The sequence below is a fragment of the Lissotriton vulgaris genome, chromosome 9, assembly GCF_964263255.1.
Source record: "Lissotriton vulgaris chromosome 9, aLisVul1.2, whole genome shotgun sequence".
Classification (NCBI taxonomy): Eukaryota; Metazoa; Chordata; class Amphibia; order Caudata; family Salamandridae; genus Lissotriton; species Lissotriton vulgaris.
The window spans coordinates 816,988,149-817,011,527 of record NC_141697.1 but is presented as its reverse complement, the minus strand read 5'-3'; the positions used below and the strand labels follow the sequence as shown (position 1 = coordinate 817,011,527).

General features: G+C 44.5%; 1 protein-coding gene across 1 annotated transcript in view; it reads right to left on the bottom strand.

Annotated features, from left to right (window-relative positions):
• Positions 1–23,379, bottom strand: part of CTSF (cathepsin F) — a 429,275-nt gene that overhangs the window by 247,995 nt on the left and 157,901 nt on the right. The window lies entirely within an intron of this gene.

Below are 23,379 nucleotides of genomic sequence, written 5' to 3'. Positions count from 1 at the left end.
AGTAGTAGAGAACCTGTTCTAATATATAGTGGTAATTTCATGTATTTGTTTTATATAGAAAAACCGTCCTGAAGAAGGAGCCATATCCGTTTAAGCACCGAAACGCCGCATCGACTTTTGTTTTTTTCAACAAATAAATTGTATTGCATATGATGTATTGTAATATTTTTTAATGAAGTGTAAATTGTGTTATTATTGTACCATGTACAGGGCTATGCCTCCTTGCTTTTTAATAAATTTTTAATAAATACTTGATGTTTTTAAAGTTATAACTGTTTCTTTTGAATAATCATTACGGTAACGGGTTCTCCTCCGATATGTACTGTGACTCTGTGTGTAGTATCGACAACAGAGTTCCCTCATGTGTGTCCTCATTTTTGTTATATTACCTATCTATAGGTGATGGTTGTTTCTGCCTCCTATATGGTTACTATAGCAGACGGTTACACCAGAGTAGTGATACAGTAGATTATATAATCAGGACGTTCTTGATTACTGCCTTTCACTCCGTCCTGGATTGGCTTATAGTGTACCTCCCTTTTGGTTTTTGATTGCAATCTTGGAAGCACCTTCAAGATCAAGACACTAAGGTCACAGTTTTTTCTTAAGCATTTGATACTTTTTTGCTGTGTGGATGAATCCCTCACTGATGTCTCATGCAAGTCACAGACCTCTTATGAGAACAACCACAGTATTTAGAAACTGTCTTAAATAGAACTCCAACAACTAATTTTTTTTGTTATTTAATTTCTCGTCAATGCAATCTCGCTGGGGGATAATAGAACACATTATATCTTCTCCCAAAAGAGGGATCTTGCATGGTGCAAGAATGACTCTGAAGCCCTTCATTAGACCTCATGCTACATAAAAACCAATGTGAAAGAACAAGCCAAAATGGGGCATTAGTGTTAAGGCAATGTGACAGTGCCATTGTGGAAAACGTAAGCTTTCCATATTGTTAACACTATTTTTTGCTCATTGCATGAACTTTATAACTGGCATACTTTGATGCAAAGAAGTAGTTTAAACTTGTGATGCTACTCGTGGCTTTCTTGAACACCAGCTTAATGGGCGACAAGTGTCCACTCTGGTACGGTGAGAAGCAAAATTAAATATATACCCCATATTCTGAAACATAATAAAGAAGATTCCACTGTGCAGTGGTTCTTAATCTTTACTGTAGCGCTGATTCAAAAAACATTTTTTTCAACTTTTTCTTCCACTGTTTTCCACATTGATTGGCTTGCTTTAGATTCAGATAATTACATTTTTATATGACGGCAAAAAAACACAAAAAGAGCAGTCATTACAAGGGTATTTAGTACACTCCTGCTACAGTACATGGGAGAAAGGCAACAATAAAAAACAAAAGAGAAGAACCGTTGCGCTCCGATGTAAACTGTCTGGATTTCCAGTTTGACCAGTTCTTAGTATTTAGGGTGCTCAAGGAGGTCGCCTCCTGTCCAGCGAGGCGCTAGTGCAATGAACTTCAGGAAACCTTACAGGTGTAAGCATATAAGCTTGAGCACTCCTATGGGCAAAATTAATTGCAAGAAAGTAATCCAAAAGTAATAAGGAGGGTATTTCAGATTTTTAATTCAATCAGTACACTGCATCATATCTCATCATATGCTTCAAAATTCCATACGGTAAATAACTTCTGGTAGTGACAATAAAATCATTGATGTCACAATGTGATCAATTCATCATTTTGTTGGAAACTCCCCGATGCATTTCGAGTCATGGGCTCTTCTTCAGGGGGTATGTGTCTGAAAGGAAATGGAAATAAAAGCCATGTAACATGAGGCCCGAGATAGAATGGCATCTACATCTAAAAAGGTGTGCAATTGAATAGGGTGTGACCATCTATAGCTGCAATGGTAAACAGGGTGAGAAAAACGTGGGAAGAGAGAAACAAAATATAATACTGGTGATGATGAGGAATGGATGTGTATAATGAGTTGACATCGATAGTACAAAGCAAGACTGGACAGTCAGGGTCAATGTTTATGTCTTTAATTTTCATAAAAAAATCGGTGGTGTCTTGAATGTAGTTAGGCATACTGGTGACACTAGCCTGTAAATGTTTGTCAAGGTAAGTGCCTATCGGCTCATGAATTGAATTGCGGGTGCTCACGATGGGTCTAAATGGGGGTCTTGAGGCGTGTTTATGAATTTTAGGAACCATCTATAGGTAAGGGGTTTGCGGATAGTCTTTGCTGAGATATGTTTTGTCTCTCTCTGTGATGGTTCCTGACTGGACTGCTTGGTCAATGATCTGTTGAATAATATTTTTGAAATTCTTGGATGGAATCAGAGACAATCTCCATATAAAGATTAGAGTCCTGTAAATGCGCAGTGACACTCTCATTGTAGAAGCTGGCATCCAGGATGACAAGGGCCCGCCCTTGTCGGCCTTGCTAATGGTGATGTCATCATTTTCAGCTAGTTGTGCTAAGGCTTGTCTATCATATTTAGATAGATAAGTTTGTGATACTGATCTTTTTGAAAAATGGTTCTGAGGTCCTTTTGGACTAGAACTTCAAAAGTGTCTAAAGTTTTGTGGCTGACTGGTGCAAGAAAAGAACTTTTAGGTCTTAAACCCATAAGGGTGCCGGTGTCTTCTCTGGTTTGAGGTTCACATACATTAGTAAACAAATGCTTGAGTCTCAAGGATCGCATAAATTTATAGAAACAGATTTGCGTGTCTAATTCCTTGGCGATGTAAGTGGGAACAAAAGAGATTCCTTTTTGTAACACTTGAATTTGAGCGGCACTGATGTTAGTTTGAGAGATGTTAATGACTAAGTTCTGTGGCTCCGAGTCGATTTTGACACAGGCTGATGTGATTCGATCAAGCTTGGACCTCCTGGATCGCCGATTTGGCCAGTGCCTTGTCCTAAAAAAGGAGTCGTAGACGAGGTTGATGGAGTTGGATGTGCAGAAGAAGATGTACTTGGTTGGCTCTTCGTGTGTCGATGAGGTTGACGCTGGAAATCACATGCAGGTCTAGTTCGAGAAGAGTCGTCTGAGGAAGAGGTTTCACCCTTTGTGGAGCTATTGAAGTGGGGACGTTGTTGTCTTTTTGCAGCATAAATTTCGGCCAAATTATACACTTTGCCTAATTTGTAATCCACAGTGTCTCTTTTAAACTTTTAAAGTTTTCTTTCATTGATTTCTTTGGTATATTTGTCAAGTTGGGCCTTGATCTCTTCAAGTGTTTTGTTCAATTCTTCGCAAGTGAGCTTACTACTTAGTTCGTCTTCGAGCGGGGTCACTTCGTTTGAAGTATTTAGGGGTTCCCAAGGCCTACACGCTCCGGAGATAACCCACTCACACTCAAGAACTGTTGGCACGGAAACTGTAAAATGCAAAGAACAAGTTTATTAAAACCCCATGGGGTGGTGGTACACTCAAACAGCACCCTTCGGTAATGCAAGAGGTATCACACCGAACATCGGTGCAACCTCATATTATATACAGTTTTGGGGCAATAAAAGATAGGCGGCACAAGTTAAGTCACATTTTCGAGACATATATGGTCATGTTTTGGAATACTGCCAGCTCATTGGAGGGGACACAACTCCGCCGGTCAGTTTGGTGCACATTCCTGAAGGTTTACGGGTCAGTGGGAACTGCGCATGTGCGGCTTGACCAGTACTAAAAATAGCCTGTTGCTGGGCAGATAAGCGTGGTCAGTGGAACGGACAACGGACTAAAGGGCACGTCGGCCACGAGGCCGCTCATGATCTAAGATGGCCGCTGTAACATTCAAAATGGCGTTTGTCATATATAGCCAAGTTAAGGAGGACAACGTGTAAGTTCAGCTAATCGCTAATGCGAACGGGCCAATTACGACAGACGACCCTTTTAGCGTTTAGCTGAATCTACCTCATAATGAACATAGTCAGGATGTTCGTCCTCGATGTCAATTAACATAATTTGTGTCACCTCTTTGTGTAGCATCATTTTGTCATGGGCTATAGCTCGTCTTGATGGTAAACACGCTGATAGACACATTGAACATAAAGCAGGGCCACATTGAATACACAAGCAGATAAAAAACATTGCTCCCACAAGTATGCAGAGAATTGTCAACAGTTTCCAGCCCCACGTCGCAATCATGGACCAGAACCATCCTGAAAGTGTCCAAGTCCCATTGTCTGGGTGTATCTCAGCAGCTATCTTATGCAGTTTGGAAATAGCATCATACACAGATGGGGAATTGTCCGGGACGTATACACAGCAGCTGCTTCCGATAATCCTGCATGCCCCCCCACGATCAGCCAAAACAACGTCCAACACCATTCTGTTCTGGAGGGTGACAATTCTGGAAATCTGTAGTTCCTCGGTAATATTCCCCAGGGCAACAGCAGTGTCATTCGCAACAGCCTCAACAACGCGCGTCAGCCGTCTTATTTTCCGGCTGTTCAATGCAGCCCCCACAAAGGAGAATAGTCCCAGATTAAAATCCACATACTGTTGTAATGCAGTGTCCGTTTGATCAATGTCCTCTAGGGCAACAGTTCGTTTAACTCTGTTCAAAACGAAGTCGTGGTACAATGTATAATCGTTGTGGTACATTGGAGGGGCAATGAATACAGGAGGTAGCACAAACGATACATAGCACGTGCCCAACCACCCCACTGGAAGCTGATGATACCCCTTCGTTCCACAGATAAAATAGGTATTTCGAGATGCAACAAATGAAATGCCATTCGGGCTATCAAACGTGAGAGTAATGTTACATTCACTTTTCCCCACTGCAATCGTGCCCTTGTTTCTAATACATAAATCGGCTTTTGTAGCAATGACATTTATGACATGGGCACTAGATACGTTCACATTTCGCTGATTGCTATATATGCGTGGAGCAGATACATTATCAGGCCTGTATTCTTCCCACTCGAAACGTGTACCCTCAGCCCGGGGAAACCCATCCTTGTCATGGGAACATACTTTATTCAAACGGAAAAGCACCCCCCCTTTAGTTGGCCATCTCAAAGTAAAGAGGAGAGTGTACCAGGCATTGCATGACCCATTGTGCGAAAACGGGAGTGGGATAAGTGGGGTGCCCCCTCTCTTCTGGTGCCCAGGCAACATTCCGCACACCCAGCAATTAGAGGTATTGGTCATATTATGCGTGTGGTGAAGAATCTGAATGAAGCTGTTATTTAAGTACGTTTGGCGATGGCGCTCTTCATGAAAAGGCAATGTAAAATGAAAATGTTCAGACGGTGCCGGGGTAGTCGGCAGCAAATGTTCACGTACAGGCACCACAAGTTCGACTACCCAGGCTATAACAGCAATCACCACAATGGTCAAGACAAAGAGAAAGGCCCCCAATATTTTCTTATCACGAGATGCCGTTGGTGCCATGGTTCAAGAAAGTTTGTGCAAAGTCTCAAGTGGCACAAATTGTTCACAATGTTTTCACAAATTGTCTCAGATACACGTGCGTGTATACCTAAAAAAAGAAAAATGCGGTGCTGAACTCCGAGGTAGCCGTTGTTTTCTTCTCCGGGCCAAGACGGGTGTCGCTACTCTGGCAGAACTGATCCCCCCCCCTTGGAATTCCCGGTTTCCGTTTCACAAACCTGGAGCGGTAACCAACCAGTCATAAAAAGGAACAAAAATCTTCTTATCGTGGACGTAGATCGTAACGCTCTCTTCCGGTAGCAGATTGGTCCGGGAAGGCTCCCTCCACTTCGTCCGACGTCACAGCTGGGCTCTTTTCTTTCTCCAATATTTCCTTATAATCAGTCAACACAGCAGGAGTCACCAGATCCGGAGAGACACGGCGACAATGTGTCGAATGCACCCACCGCTTCCTGTTCGTCACTCGTACTGCGGTGCGGGTTGCCAGGAGGACCTGCTCGGGGCCCTTCCACCTGGGCTCCAAACTGCTTGCTCTTTCAAACGAACGGACCATTACATGGTCCCCAGGGCGAAGATCGTGGCCTTCTCCAGTGGAGTTATCAGGGAGCGCTTCTCGAACCTGTTGATGAATAGAGAGCAAATCATTTGTTAATCGTGCCAAATAATCATTCATCATAACACAAGGCACATCATGTATTAATCGCGGCTTGGGCACCCCCCAGATATTCATAGGGCGGCCAAACACCACCTCATAGGGCGTAAGGCCAGTTCGTGAGTGGGGTACTGATCTGAGAGATAGTAGTGCTAGCGGCAATGCATCTGGCCACTTCAACGATGTAGACGCCACGATTTTGGCCAGCTTAAGCTTCAAGGTGGCATTGTACCGCTCGACCAAACCTGCTGACTGAGGGTGGAATACAGCGTGGAACTTTTGCTGAATCCCTAACCCCTTCAGTACATATTCCACAATCTTTCCAACAAAATGGGGCCCATTATCGCTCCACAAAAATCTGCAAACTCCAAAGCGAGGAAAGAATTCCTTAAGCAACACCTTAGCTGTTGTCAAAGCCGTGTTGTCTTTCGTGGGGTAGGCCTCAACCCATTTGCTAAAAGCACACACCACCACTAGGACGTACTTCAGGTTATTGCAGCGCTCGAGTTGGATGTAATCCATTTGAAGCACTTCAAACGGTGCAGAAGGTGGAACGAACCCTCCTTTCGGAGTATGGGTCCCCTTCCCAGGATTGTGTTGCAAGCATACCAGGCAGGTCTGCACTACTCTCTTTGCAGTATTCGCAATCTCGGAATGTTCCCAAACTCGTGTTAAAAGACGAGTGATTGCAAGAGCTCCGACATGGGCCAGTCCATGAGTCATCTGGACCATCGCCTGTAAGTAAGCCGCAGGCAATTTCCATTTCTCCATGTCTTTGCTTCTCCAACAACCTTCGTCATCTAGTACCCCATCTGCTGCCCAAGCCGTAAGTTCAGATTCTGTGGCTGATTTTTGAATATCCCGTATCTCTGCTCTAGCATCACTCCATCTCTCAGCCTGTGATTGTACCACGTACATAGGGGAGCTAGTTCGGGACATAGCCGTCTGCCTTGCTATGCTGTCTGCAAAGGCATTTCCTTGACCCACTTTATCCGTAATCTTCTTATGAGCACTGCACTTCACTATCGCTACTTTTTTAGGGCTTAGCAACGCATTTAGGAGATCACGCACTAGCTCTCCGTGCATAATGTGCTCCCCGTGTGATGTCAGAAACCCACGTTCCCTCCAGAGGAGCCCGAAGTCATGGGCCACTCCAAAGGCATACCGGCTGTCCGTGTATATGTTCACACATAATCCGGCACTCAATTCGCAGGCTCTTGTTAAAGCTATCAGCTCTGCTGCCTGAGCCGATTTTTGTGGTATTCTAGCTGTTTCTACCACCGTCTTAAGAGTCGTGATCGCATATGCTGCGGAAGTCGTACCATCTGGCAGCCTCAAACACAATCCATCAACCCACAGTTCCCCATCCACATCTGGAAGTGGCACATCCTGTAAATCGACACGACCCTTTGTCTGTTCCTCGGTCAGGAAAACACAATCATGATGTTTTTCTTCCTGACCCTCCTCGGCCGGATAGGGCAATAAAGTGGCAGGGTTCAAAGTAGCGCATCTTTTCAATGTTATGTGTGGCGCTAAGAGTGTCAGCTCGTATCCTGTAAGTCGTGCACTCGTGAGGTATTGGGTCTTTGTTTGGTTTAACAGGGCATCTACCGCATGAGGAACTAACACCAACAATTTGTGTGATAATACTATGCCCTCACTCTGTCGTATGGCTACTGCTGTTGCCGCTACCGCTCGAAAACACCCAGGCAGCCCTCGTGCTACAGGATCCAAAATGGCAGAGAAGTATGCACATGGTCTCTGCTTATCCCCGTGTAACTGCACTAACACTGACAACGCACACCCATCATTCTCGTGTACGTACAATGTGAAAAGTTTCGTGTAGTCTGGTGTCCCTAACACGGGTGCGGAACAAAGGGCCTGCCTCAACTGTTCAAAAGCTCTCTGACATTCATCTGTCCACTCAAGAGGCATCGGTGTGGCTTTGGACAGTAATGCTAGCAAAGGTTTTATGATATGTGAAAAACCCATGATCCATTGCCTGCAAAAGGACGTCAACCCTATGAAGGCACGCACATCTCTCTGCGTGCGGGGGACTGGTGTATCTAAAATTGCTTGAATTCGATCAGATGTTAATGCCCGCCCCTCCTTAGACAACAGATGACCGAGGTAGGTCACCTGGGGTCTACAGTATTGAAGCTTTTTCTTGGAAACCTTGTGATTGTTTTGTGCCAAAAAGGAAAGCAACGCAAGCGTACTCTGTTCACATTGTGCATAGGAGTCGGCGGCAAGCAGAAGGTCATCCACGTACTGGATGAGCGCCACGCCAGACTGCAATTTAAAGGAATCTAGTTGACGTTTCAAAGCCTGGCTGTAAATGCTAGGGCTTTCAGTATATCCTTGGGGAACACGACAAAATCTATACGATTTATTATTGAGCGTAAAACCAAACAGATATCTACTATCTGGGTGAACAGGGATGGAAAAGAACGCATTCTTTAAGTCAATAACGCTAAAAGTGGTGGCCGTCGGTGGAACCAAAGTAAGCAAAGTCGTGATATCGGACACCACTGGGTATTGGGGAATGACAATTTTGTTTATTTCACGCAAATCAATAATAAATCGATAGATCTTGCCATCTGAGTCTCTCTTAAGAATCGGTAGAATAGGGCTGTTACAGACATTATAAGGGACCTCCTCCACCACCCCTGCAGAAATCAAATCCTGAACAATATGTGTCAATGCAATTTCACCTTCCTTCGAGATCTTATACTGCGGTACTCGTGGTAGAGGGGCCCCCTCCTTTACAGTAATGTGTATTGGTGGAATGCGCATCTCTCCCACATCCGTATCTGATGTCGCCCACAACGTGTGCGGCAGAGAGGCCAAAGCAGGGATGTCTAGAATGGCATAAAATCTGTCAGGGTCAGGGCAATCATCAGGGTCAGGGTAGTTGTCGTTCAGAATAACCCGCACTCCCTCTGGAGCGCAGCGTATTGTTGCTCGAAAATATTTAAGCAAATCAATGCCCAGGATATTGTCTGGGGTATGGGGTGATAACAAAAATTGGCCAAAACTAAAGTATTTGTCAATGCATAGTGCAAGGGGCTTGGACAATGGGCTGGGGGAGGGTGTGCCATCAAACCCTACACACGTAATCATTTCGCCAGACAGGGGAGCCCCCGGAACCAAGTTTTTCGACAGAGCACTACGAGTAGCTCCTGTGTCGACTAGAAATTGATCAGTAGAACCCAAAATACCCGCTGTTACATATGGACCTTGCTGATCTACCGGCACTTCAACTGATTCCTTACCCCATCCTACGCAATCCTATGCATGCACATAATCCTGATGTTCCACATTCTCTCCTTCCGAAATCTGATATTGATTCCGTCTATCAAACGTATTTCGTTCGTCCTGGCCACGGCCCCTCTCCTCAACCTGTCTACGATCACCTCCACCACCTCTCGTTCCAGTATAACCTCCTCTTGACCTTCCACTGCCTCGACCACGCTGACTACGCTGTTCACGAAGTACCGGACAATCTTCGGCCCAATGCCCAAACTCCTTACAATAAGCACACTGGTCCTCCGCAATGTCCGTACGACCATACGATGTGTTACCTCCACCTCGTCTACCTCTATCATTCCCTCTGCCCTGTGTTCCCCGAACCTGCGCCAACATCACCTTCGTTTTCAATTCCTTCGCCTTTTTCTCTACACTTTCTTTAGCCTCCATTTCCTGCCGCTCATAATATTGAGCCATGGTTAACAAGGACGCAGGGGTCGCCGTGGCCCAGGAACTTTCACTCGACTTCAATCGCTTTGCAATCTCTGGTAGGAGATTAGCTACATACTTATCTACAAACAAATGCCGACCCGTATCGTCTGTTAAAGATTGACCACTATAATCATGAAATGCCTCCTCAAAGCGCGTAAAGAAATCTGAAACCGTTTCATCGGGTTTCTGCTTGCACGACGTTAACATGGTCCAATCAATCTTTTTGGAGGGAACGAGCGTTTTTAATTTATGTAAGATAGCTGCCGGGAGATCTAGGATTAGCTGACAAGGCTTACATGCTGGTTCCCTATCTAAATCTGCAGCATTTATTTCCTTCCATGTCCCCCCCAATATCGTTTCATCATTATTTTTACGAATCTGCCGCCACATATCAGGTGGTAATATTAAGCCAAAAAACAAATCTATGTCCACAAGAGTCATCACACAAGACGATATAGCCCCCTCCACCCCTTCATAAAAAGCCGCTGGATTCTTCCGAAGATCAGGTAAAGAATTTTTCAATGCCATGACATCTGCTCTATTCCATGGAGTGTAAACCCAGTTATACACAAAATACCCTTTCGCATCCTTTGACAATTTATCCTCATCCGTACCTTCCCCCCTCGGCGGAACATACAAAGGCGCAGCTTCACGCATAGGCATAACATGCAACGCAGAACTCTTATCTGAACCACGAAGAGAACACCCTCTGGCCTGCCCATCCTGCTCCAATTCAGACTCCTTTTGTTTCCTTTTCCGCTCCTCCCGCAATCGAGTTGTCTCATCCCGCAGCTTGATCAATTGTGCAAACAGGTCATCGACATCTGAAAGATCAAAATCACCTTTAGTCAAATTTTCACGATACACTGACAATACTTTGGGCTCTAACGTATCCGAAAGGTCACGGTATGCGCTCACAACCTCATCAGCCAAGGAAGACAGAAAATACATCAATTCAAGATCCGTCCACCCTGTTTTCTCTGATATCAATTGATCCTGAGTAACAGTACGCTTATTCACTTTGCGAGCCCAACTACGTAAATGAGAGGACCTCTCCGCAGAAAACCTGAGAGCAGATACACCCTTCTTGCCCGACTTATCCTGTCCGCCATCATCAGAATCCACAGCTGGAGCCGTCGGCGTAACGTACGGAGGCGGTGACCGATCTAACAAAGAAAAATCATCAATTTCATTATTAAGGACAGGGTAAAGCGGTCGGCGAATAGGAAATTGACCAGTCGTTTGCAAATTACGTTCCCGTTCCTCCCTTTCTTTCTTCTCCTGAGCCTCCTTTTCCTCAAGCTGTAAAGCCTTATCCCGAGCAGCCTTGCGCTGCTCTTTGTCCGCCAAGGCAACCTCACGCTTCATTCGCTCACGCGCCGCTTTCTCCCACATTCGCACGCAATCAAACATGTTTTGTCTAGACCTGCGTTGAAACATACATTGCTCTACAAATTGTATTTTACTCAAATCGTACGACCCGTGTAGGGGCCATTGCAACTCGGGATCGGCTTTGGTGTATTTATGCCATAATTTACTGTACATAATAGGGGGAAGGCCGAACTTTACATACATGTCCCTATTTGGAGTTCCCTCTGGGGGAGCCGGCTGTGATTCTGCTAACCTAATTGAGGCACCTTCTCCTAAACAACACATTCCTCGGAGTGTACTGAAAACAGGCATGTTCAAAAGTATCACGAAAGCGTGACACCGGACAAAATGGCACTTACAGTTCTCCACACGATCGTGCCGCTCAAAAGGAAAAAAAAGAAAGTTAGAGAAACATCTCTACATGCCTGCCTATGTGAAGTGCACTACACATATAAGTTCAAAGATCACAAATTCACAATGTTAGCTAACTCAAATCAAAGTTCCTAGAACTCGGCAAGCGTCCGAAGACTACCTCACCGATCACAAAGCACAGATTTTCAGGTAAGCGTCCGAAGACTACCTTACCGAACACAAATCGCAGAACTTCAGTAAGCGTCCGAAGACTACCTTACCGAACACAAAGCTTACCAAATTCCCAACTGTCCAGATTCCAACTGCCAAGGTCTTGTAAGCCAAATCAGCCAAACGGCACTTTCGCAGCGATGCAGACACTTCAAAGACTCAGTCGGAGACCGGCGCCACCTGGAAGGTCAGATCGGAAGGAAAGGAAAAAACACCGTGGCAGCCAAGACTCGGGTCACTCGTGGCAGCGCGCGCCCATGGCGGGTTTCCAAGCCTTCGTCACGACCTCTCCTTCGGGCATCCGAGTCGCCGATGAGTCCCTTCGTGGTCGCCAATTGAAGTATTTAGGGGTTCCCAAGGCCTACACGCTCCGGAGATGACCCACTCACACTCAAGAACTGTTGGCACGGAAACTGTAAAATGCAAAGAACAAGTTTATTAAAACCCCATGGGGTGGTGGTACACTCAAACAGCACCCTTCGGTAATGCAAGAGGTATCACACCGAACATCGGTGCAACCTCATATTATATACAGTTTTGGGGCAATAAAAGATAGGCGGCACAAGTTAAGACACATTTTCGAGACATATATGGTCATGTTTTGGAATACTGCCAGCTCATTGGAGGGGACACAACTCCGCCGGTCAGTTTGGTGCACATTCCTGAAGGTTTACGGGTCAGTGGGAACTGCGCATGTGCGGCTTGACCAGTACTAAAAATAGCCTGTTGCTGGGCAGATAAGCGTGGTCAGTGGAACGGACAACGGACTAAAGGGCACGTCGGCCACGAGGCCGCTCATGATCTAAGATGGCCGCTGTAACATTCAAAATGGCGTTTGTCATATATAGCCAAGTTAAGGAGGACAACGTGTAAGTTCAGCTAATCGCTAATGCGAACGGGCCAATTACGACACGTTGTTCAATTCTTCAAGCATTTTAGAGAGTTCTTCAACGATCAGGAGGATTAGATCAAGAGAACATTTGTTTAAAATTCCATACCATTTTTCTGTGAACCTTGAATTGTTTTTACAGAAAGTGGATTTTAATAGGATCCACAGTCCCCTGGGTATTCTCTGGACTTTATGGTAACGGATGAGGGTACTAGCGTGAAGCCATTGGTTAATCTCTCTCTTGGCAGCAAATAGCAACTGTCGGATATTTGACTGCACAGAACCTGTGCTGGATGAGATGCATTAGGGCTCTTGAACGAGCGAGTATATACGATTGGTGCCTTCAGTGGTAAATTCAAAGGTACCGGCTTTGTTGCCTGTCAAATTTGCAATGTCAGCGTTTGACATGGTTTCTATGTGGGTGCAATACGGTGCAGGCAGAAAGACTTCAAACAAAAGAGAAGAACCGTTGCTCTCCGATGTAAACTGTAAGCTTGAGCACTGAGGGACACATTCATTTTTGTTAGGCGCAAGGAGATTAAGGGTCGTATGGCATTACAACGCGGGCTTTTACCCTGCATGCCATTACAACGCGGGAATTACAATGAAAGTCGTTACAACGACTTTCGCTGGAGGGCGCTGGATAGTGGAATAGTTTAATTTTCTATTTCAACTCCAGCCCACGTTGACAGTAGGGAAGGTGTTGGATAGAAAATTAAACTATTACCTATCCAACAGCGCCCTCCAGCAAAAGTCGTTGTAACGACTTTCGTTGTAATCCCTGCGTTGTAATGGCATTGCGGGGTAATCCCCACGTTGTCATGGCTGTTCCCCAGATTAAGTGATTTGCTCAGAATCACAGGATGTTGAGCGCCCCTGCCGAGACTCAAACCTGATTCCCCTGTGTTATAATCTAGCAAGTGATTAATGCATCCTCTCTATTGTTGCCCTTTGCCTTGCTGCTCAGTCTATGTGATCCTTGAAACAAAGAAGGGTTTGGCTTGAGCGCAGTAAGGCTACGCCTACAACTATATGAAACAAAAACAACTGCCAGTACTGCTCGAACTATTTAATCATAGACACAATAAGTTGAGTGTACACTTCCCAACCTAGAAGGACCAATCATTCAGTCCACACCAAATGTTATTACGTATGAATTTTTATTCTCTACTTACAAAATTATTTTAAGAACTTTTTTTGAAAAAAAATTTCCAACTAAAGAACAACAAATCACTCTATACACAAAATGACATTTCTCAATATGTACAATTCAATTCACGAATGGGTCAATGTGTAGGTGGTGCAGGGGGGAAACAGTACACAACATAAATGTACAATTCTGCTCACTCAACAACAAGTTCATTCATAACAATCAAACCACGGGACGCTGCTCATACAAAAAGAAGGGGAGTGTGAAAGTGAATATTTACAAGTGGAGGAAATACCTATCTACTATGTACACTAGGGTAAGCAAACAAAAGCTCAATTTTTTGATAGAAAAAACACAAACATACAATCAATATGCAACTTGGACTAAATAAAATTGCTCAATTCAAATGCAATATATGCAAACAAATAACTGAATAACAATCACTCCGATGACACGAGGTCACCGTGAGGAAAAATTCAAAAGTTATTATTCAATCTAGAAGGGTATGATTTGTTGTTCTTTAGTTGGAAAAAAAAATTCAAAAAAAGTTCTTAAAATAATTTTGTAAGTAGAGAATAAAAATTCATACGTAATAACATTTGGTGTGGACTGAATGATTGGTCCTTCTAGGTTGGGAAGTGTACACTCAACTTATTGTGTCTATGATTAAATAGTTCGAGCAGTACTGGCAGTTGTTTTTGTTTCATACAGTCTATGTGATGTCATCAGAATGTTGAGAGTGATTGTGTGGAAGAAGGAGTCAGTTGGTGCGGAAGGGCTGAGCGGCAAGGAGGCTGCTCCTGGTGGGGCATAGTATGACGGCATGACTTGGATCTTATCTGGAGAATAAAGCTGTGATACTAATATACACCACTGGACAACGTAACAACTGTAACACTGGTGACGGTTTTAAAGAACCTCCGTGCTACTTCAATGGAAAATTGACCTTTTAAAACTGAAGAAACTAAAGGAACTTCAAGTAAGTGAAATTACAACAAGTGGATTTGAAGAAACCTGGCACCCCTGCACCCCTAATGCCCCACCAGTGACCCTGTCATCGGTCACCCACAACTTAAGTGTGCCAGTTTCTGTTTGTCTGTCAGCTGCTTTGGAAGACTTCTGCTACATGTTTCCCTACATTGGCCTGCTGTAACCTATTATAACCTGCAATGTGTTGCCTGTACTAGATTGTACTGTACATTTGGACTTGTGTTAGTTACTGCTGCCCGCCTAAATTTAAACAGAATTTACACCATTATGAAGTATGCTGGGGAAACTGACACCCTTTCTGAACTGTTATGCTGATTTGAAAATGTGGTGGATGGTGATGTCTCTGAACCCTCTGTGTCTGTGGCTTCAGTTGCTTAGACCTGTCCTTTGCATGGTGTGGTGATCGGGGCATATGTCGAGCCCCAGAGTTGACTGGGTTGGTGTTTGGTTGATTTGCAATTGGCCCCAATATCACCGGACTGTCAAATTTGGCCCCGGAGAACTGCCTAGCTGTTTGGATTAATCTCTGTGAAAGTGTGACATGTTTTATCGAAATTAAGTGCCCCCTACTGCATCGTTTGAATTGCCTGTGGCAGTTACCTGGAGCGAGCTGGTGCGCGAGTGCAACCCATGTTGACGCGATTGTCGTCTGAGGCACCTTAGGTTCCTATCTCCTGTGCTGCCAGGGACGCTCTGCTACAAGGACGTGCAGTTAGCCTCCCGGCTCTGCGTTTGTAGCGTGACACAGCCTATCGATCTATCCTTGCCAACCACGTTAGACGTTGCACGTTTTTTTTTAGGAATCGGAGAAATCTCCTGTCACCGGCATATTTGATGGACATTCTTCTGCCGATTGAGGAATCAAAGGAATCTTCTGTCGCCTGGATGTTTTATGGACATTCTTCTGCCTATTGAGGTATGGAGCTCTGGATTTAGTGCCCTGCATCACTCATGGACGAATTTAAGTCAGGCAATGAACTTTTCTGAAGATTGTGGACCGAGTTCAAACAGCTGCGCTTATCATAGGTGGTTTTCTTTGACGTGATCATTTCCTTTTTGTCTGGACCCAGTAAAGTCCAGGGTTTGTATTTCCAGTTGGGTTCTGGTAAAATATCACAATATCACTCACCAGAGAAAAAGTTTTACATATTTTTCTTTATGAGCGATGCTGTTGTATCCCTGATTGTTGTGTGTGGTTAAGTATGTGCAGTAGGGGGAGTCTGTAGTGTCCTTAGTCCTGCCGCTGTTCTGTAGTTTCCCTAGTCTGGCAAGCATGTGCAGTAGAGGGTTTGTCCCTAGTCCTGCCACTGTTCTGTAGTTTCCCTAGTCTTGCAAGCGTGTGCAGTAGAGGGTTTGTCCCTAGTCCTGCCGCTGTTCTGTAGTTTCCTTAGTCTTGCAAGCGTGTGCATTAGAGGGTTTGTCCCTAGTCCTGCTGCTGTTCTGTAGTTTCCCTAGTCTTGCAAGCGTGTGCATTAGGGGGTTTGTCCCTAGTCCTGCTGCTGTTCTGTAGTTTCCCTAGTCTTGCAAGCGTGTGCATTAGAGGGTTTGTCCTAGTCGTGCTGCTGTTCTGTAGTTTCCCTAGTCTTGCAAGCATGTACAGTAGAGGGTTTGCCCCTAGTCCTGCCGCTGTTTTGTAGTTTCCCTAGTCCTGCAAGCATGTGCTGTAGAGGGTTTGTCCCTAGTCCTGCCGCTGTTCTTGGTTGTAAGTTGACATAGGTCGTCAACCATTAGGCAATGTGTGTCTTTACCCCTTGTGGTTGTTATGAGAGTATATGTTCTCTCACTGTTTGGGAATATGAGAAGTCTCCGAAGCTTCTCTGGATTTACAGTTGTTTTAGCTTGGGGTTTACGTAGTACCCTGTGTTTAAGGGTTGTAAAATTACCCTTAGAGTGTTACGCCTTGGAGTGTTAGATGTGCGATTTGAAGAATACAACACTTTTGTGTTTCTCTCATCTTTTCTAGATGGGATGGGGATGTGGTGTTTGATGATATTCATGAAGATTGATGTTATTCTTGTAGAGTTATGTTATTTTTGAAGCTCGTTGATTTTTCGTATGTGTGTATGTCCACCTCCGCACGTTAATATATTGTTAGTGATATTGCATGTATGTACTATGATCTCGCATGCTTGTATTTTTATAATTTTGATGAGGAGGGGATGTGTTATAATCTAGCAAGTGATTAGCCCCTTAAGTGCTGCGCACGACCAATGGTCGTCAGCAGCGCTACCTCCCCAGTGCTGCGCACGACCATTGAACGTCCATTCAGCACTAGTTCTAATGGACAGCGCAGCACTGGGGAGGAATGTGTAATAGCAGCTATGAGGTTAATGCATCCCCTCTATTGTTGCCCTATGCCTTGCTGCTCAGTCTATGTTATGTCATCAGAATGTTGAGAGTGTTTGTGTGGAAGGAGTCAGTTGGTGTGGAAGGGCTGAGCGGCAAGGCGGCTGCTCCTGGTGGGGCAAAGTATGAGGCATGACTTGGATGTTATCTGAAGAATAAAGCTGTGATTCTAATATACACCACTGAACTATGGATCTTTCTTTCAACTGTAACACCCAGCTTCGAGGTCGACAGCTCTAGCTGTAAGGCTACATCCTCTCCCCACAGTTGCAAAAATATCCCGGGACCAACCATCTCAATCTACAGATCAGTCCAACTGACTACATGAAGGTGGGTGGTCGATTCAGGCTGTTTTAAATTCATTGGAGGAAATCAATTTGAGACAATTGGGTCCTCTAGGTCATAAGAACTGGTTATAAGTTCAAGAGTGATCCTCCAACTAATTTATACAGATGTACACCATTGCCAGGGGATCAGATAAAGAGTGGTTTCATGCTGCAAGGCATTCAGTCACTTCAAGAAACAAGCATTGAAAATGCAATAGGTCTCACCTTTGAGTAAGTTAAAGCCATTTGCTTTGCTAATGGTATTGTATAGCAAAGCAAATTGCTTTAACTTAATAAAAGGCGAGACCTATTGCATTTTTAATGCTTGTTTTTAAGAGCTCCTGTCCTGATATTAAGTTCATGTCCATCTTGCAACACAAAACTCCGAGCAGCCACCTCCTGTTATGACTACAGCCTGCTGCTGTGGCTGGTGGGTGGGAGGGGGTTCTTGCAAATGGGGCCGACTGGTGAGGGTTAGTGGGGGAGCGAGCAAGACCCTCACAGATGCTGTGAGTGGACCGATGCACTGAGAAAACAAAGAAATATGATTTCACATTTGTTTCTACTAGGTTAAAAAATCAGCGCTTAGCTGCCCTTCTAGAGATGCCTTTGTGCAACCTTCAAATTACATCTTGGAATTGTCGCAGGACCTATTCAGCTCTCATCCCACATACACAATTGCCGTCGAGGTAAATAACTAACACGTACAAAATGCAGCAATATTTCTAGACACAGTAAGGTGCCAGTAAACGTTATGATGAAGTGTTTGTTCCCTGACAGGGCTGTCTCGCTGTTCATCATTCCGAAGACATGAGCAACATCGAATTAAATAACAATTGTCATCACGATATACAGTATTACTACGTTAACAAATTCAGCTTAAAGTCGTATTCTGCATGTGAAAAGCAACTTTGTGCTTCCTGAATGTGCTTCAATTGTCGCAGAGAATGTTAGAGGGAACTCAAACTTCCTAATTTCCTAATTGAAACAAGCAGAATGGAAGCATTGTGTTTATGTTTACACAAGGATACTATAACATGTACAAAAAAACGTGTTTTTTAACTCCTCCGTGGGCAAGCCCAACAGTTGTTTAAATGCGAACTGAATAGCGTTGGCACTGTAGAGCCCAACGAGCTGTGTTTATTGACGTGCCCGTGTGCCCTGATGCCCTTTGTGTTGACATTGGAGGAGCGCGTGCCACCTAGCCATGGCTCCAAATGCAGTGCTGGTGGCCTGCGCATCCTAGTGGGGAGAAATGTGTTCTAGTAGGGGATGCTTCACGGACTTCCGGTCCGTTCATCACAAGTAACAATACATCAGTGCAAGGAGCTGAATATCACTGGGGTGCACTACTTCTACTATTCAGTCAGTCAGTCAGTCAGTCAGTCAAAATACACTTTATTCGATTTTTGTTAAAATCATAAAAGGCAAGAGAAATACATACATTATAAACATTTTAAAAATACCCACAATTCATTTTGTTTTTACACAGTATCCGTAAAAGAATCACTTAATTAATCACCATGATATACAGTTCTAGGGATTCTTTTGTTTCTTCCTCTGTATGCGGCTGTTAGAAAACTTGCTACACAAAAAGTGACGTGTGCATCCGGTAATCTTTGAAGATAAAGCAAGGCTGGTCTCACTTGTATAAAGCCAAGAATTTTCAGGAGGGGAATTAGATATTTTCTCCTCTCCGTGTTATGAAATGCACAAAAAAACAGAAAATGGAGAGTGTCCTGATTAGAAAACTGGTCACACTCACAGGGTGGTGCATGCTCCGGTTTACCCCACATAGGGAAGGTGCCTAGTGAATAGTGGATCAGGTTCATTCTAAATCTGGTTAACAAAAATCTGTGCAAGGGTTTAGAAACATATTGCAGGTATGGTTCCATCGAGGGGGAAGAGGACAAAACCAAGTGTGCTCTTACTAGAGGTTTGTTAACTTCAAACTCCTCTCTCTCTAAGCGTGTCCTCCCCTGGAATTCCTTCTTAATCCATGCAATATCTGCTTTCCTAATTATTGACGGTGTTGTATATAGGTCAGGTCTCCCGAGGGCAGTAAATGATGACTTTATGTATCTTAACCAGGGTATGTTCATTGCCCCCTCCCTTGCAGTCACATCTTTAAGAATTGTATGGTTTAAAGACAACTCAGTATTTAACCAGGTATTGGCCCAAAAAAGTAAAGGGGCCAATTTCAATCCGTCTATAATATAGGGTAGGCCAACTTCTTCATGTATGGAGTAGGTAGGTGTGGAGTTTGGAACCGACAAGATTCTTCTAATAAGCTTGTTCTCTACCCTCTGCATACTGTCCAGGTTGGTATAACCCCACAATGCTGCACCATATGAGGCTATAGAAATGCATTTACTTTTGTAAACTTTTAACACAGCTTCCATTGGTTTAGCCCCTAGTCTTTTAGTGAAATCCATCAGGGCTGCTGTGGACCGGGCTAAAGAAATATGCTTGGCCTTAATTTGCGGGACCCAGGTGCCCTTCTCATCAAACAGGACCCCTAAGTATGGAAAAACAGGGACCCTGGAGAGAACCTCGCCTTTACAGAAAAAAGTTTTTGTGTGTGATTTATTTTTCTGCGGACCCACGATCATTGTGTGCGATTTGGTCACATTGATTTTTAGATCTAATTTAGCCATGAAGGAACCAAAAAGCTCCAAAAGGGTCTGTAGACCAATGCCCGTGCGGGCGATGAGAACAGCGTCATCCGCATATAGAAGAGCCGGAATCTGCTTCCCACCTACCCGCGGGACATCAGCGTTGCCTGCTAACAGGGACTTCCCTAGATCATTAATATAAATGGTAAATAAAAGTGGGGCCAAAATGCAGCCTTGGCGAACACCCTTATTTGACCTAAAGCTGTCAGAGCATCGCCCTTCCCTGGTTACCCGGACCTTCGCAGTAAGTCCTTGGTGCAAACTTGCTATGAGGGCCACCAAGGAATCCTCGATACCAAGCTCACGGAGTATAGCCCAGAGCTTGGCCCTATTAACCAAGTCGAAGGCCGAGGAGAGGTCCATAAAAGCTAAATATAGTGAACCCTCCCCGGCCACCGTGTACTTAGATATTAGGAGATGTAAATTTGAGCATTGCTCTAAGGTTCCCCGTTTTTCCCTAAAGCCATATTGAATCTCTGCGAGGCCCCCACAGAGCTCCAGGTTTGTTCTCAATTTAGTCAATAGTACTCTGCCCAGGATCTTAAAGGCAGAGTCTATTAAAGAAATTGGGCGGTAGCATCCCGGATTCTCCCTATCTCCTTTTTTAAAAATGGGTACTATGACAGATGTATTCCAAGTTTCTGGAAAACATCCATCATTTGTTGCCCTAAAAACATTTGTGAGGACTTTAGACCAGGTGGTTGGGGCGTATATAAAAAAGTCTACCGGGACTCCATCTGGGCCCGGAGCCTTATTCTTCGTGGAGTCCATTATAGCTTTATATACCTCCTCCTCGCAGAATTCTACTGCCACTGGCCCCCTGGTCAGTCCTATGTCGTTTCCGTTCACAGGGTCATTACCGCCGTATATGTTTTTAAAATGATCAACCCATTTCTCATCACTGATAATGCAGTCCGAGATTGTGTTAATCTCCTCAGAGAAGAATTGGTTATTTATAATGTCCCAGAATCTCTTACTATTACGTAGTATATCCACGTCAAGCAAGTCAATCCAGGCATTTTTTTTAATTGTGTTTTTCCTATTTTTAATAGCCAATTTATACTCCCGTCTTAATTTAGAGATTAAGGTTTTATCCCTCGGCTTTATTTTGAGTGCATTTTTCAGGTCTTTATGGGCTTTAGAACAATTTCTGTCAAACCATTTATGAGGCTTGGGTGGCAAATTGGATTTGGGAACTGTGAGTTCTTTAGCTGTTTGTGAGCAAATAGAGTTAAAAGCTAAAACAATCTCTTTGCTAGTGGCATTTTGGTCTAGACAAATGCACATGGGTTCCTCTATCTTTGGGCACAAGGAAGCCATAAAGGTTTCCTGGACCACCTTACCCCACTTAAGCCGTCTGCCCTGGTCGCTGGGCACCGTCGATGTGCAAGCCCTAGGAAAACCCAGGTGTTTGCTCCATAAGTCACTCCAGTGAACCTGTGCAGAAACTGGGTTGTGGTCACTATGTGGGGAGGCAGTTACCTCATATATCCCCATCTTAGAGGTTAAACCCTGAGAAACAAAAATGAAATCTATCACAGACCCACTTTCAGACCCTTTGTAAGTGGGCAAAGATTCGTCACTACCAGTGCTGAGGGGTTCAAACATATTAAGGCTAGCAAGGAAAAATTCGAGCGCCTCCCCCATTTTCAGTCTGACCCTCCAGGTTGCCTAGGTTACATTTTAAGACACATTTTTGAATGTTAAAATCACCTAAAATTATGAAATCGAAATTAGTGCAAGATTTATGACTGTAATCGTTAAGAACATTTTCCAAGTGGTCCACATGGGCTGAGTCTGTATGTCTAACCCAGGAATTATAAAAATTTGAGACCACTAGGACCCGCCCTGGTGAGATAATCCACTCTACCATTAAAATATTTGGGGAGCCAGACTCTAGTTGTTTAAACGTCCCTGCCAGTTTGAGTGAAAAGAGGAGAACTAGTCCACCCTTAGCTCTTCCTGCACTACTTGGGGTTGCAGGTATAGTAAAACTTGTGAACCCATCCAACCAGAAAGTTGATGAGGTGTCCCAAGTTTCTTGGAGGGCAATTACATGGTTACTGGCTATGAAGTCTATCCATGTGGGATCTAGTCTTTTAGCTCTAGTGCCCGCCACGTTCCAGCTAAGGAACCGACATGGAGTGAGTTCCACCTCCCCTAAAGAAGCTAAAGGCGATGTCTGAGTATATGTTGGTTGTTTATTAACTGCAAGCCTAGGGTCCTCCGCCCTAACTATTTGGGTTTGCAGGGCCGAATGTCTTTGCCCCTCTGGTGTTTCTGCCTGGGCGCCCTTTTCTGTGATCTCCTTAGGGGCCTTATCTGTTTGTCAATCCACCCCCTCTAGGCCGTTTAGACAATTAAACCGGTTATAAGTTGGGAGAAAAGGTGCCGGTCTACCCAAAAGTGGCCAGGGATGAGAAGCCTGGTGACGCCCACTTCTTCTGACTCTCTCCCATCTATCATGATTTGGGGGTGGGTGGAGTGGGCCTGGGGTAATAGGGAAGAAGAAAGACACACGGAGGGTATGGATGGTAGATTCCCTTGATATATTTTCCCCTTGGCATATATGCGACACCGTACCCTTGTCCCTGAAACTCACCAGAACACAGTCCCCAGTGATGGATTTCCGGGTTCTTCCCACCCATGGGACCCTTCTTACCATTATAATCTCATTGTTAAGATGTCTCGGAAGGGGTCTATTTTTATTTAACCATGTAATAACCCTAGTTTTTAGGGCACAAAAATCCTCTACTTCTCCTTCATCAAGTGGCGGGACCCCTGCCATAACTACTGTAAGGTCATTAGTCTCGGGGGGTAGGTTAGGGCGACGGGGTCTTGCGGGGGGCATTTTTTGGTGGTCCGGAATGTTATTGTCTATCGTATGTGCCTGCGGTACTGATACAAGGGGGGGGTTAAGCGTGTTAGCATGAAGTGAATTGGTAGCTACAGGGTTTGATTTTAGAGGTTTTTGGGGGACTACCCCGTTTACAGCCTGAGATGGAACTGGCGCTGGGTTAGCTACCGTGTGTTTTGACCCTTGCGAGGCAACAGGGGTGGTGATGGGTGCTAAATCGCTTTCCTGTCGACCACCGCGAGTTTTCAGACTTCCCAATGTGGCCTCCAGTATGGTTAGTCTGATCTCGATCTTTTTTACGCTTTCGCTGATCGGGAGTAACAGCGACCTTAGGAGAAATTCCAAGTTTCCCAGTGGCACAACAGAGAGGGGGACATTAACACTACTAGTTCCTGCATCTTTGCTCAAGGCGGGAACTATG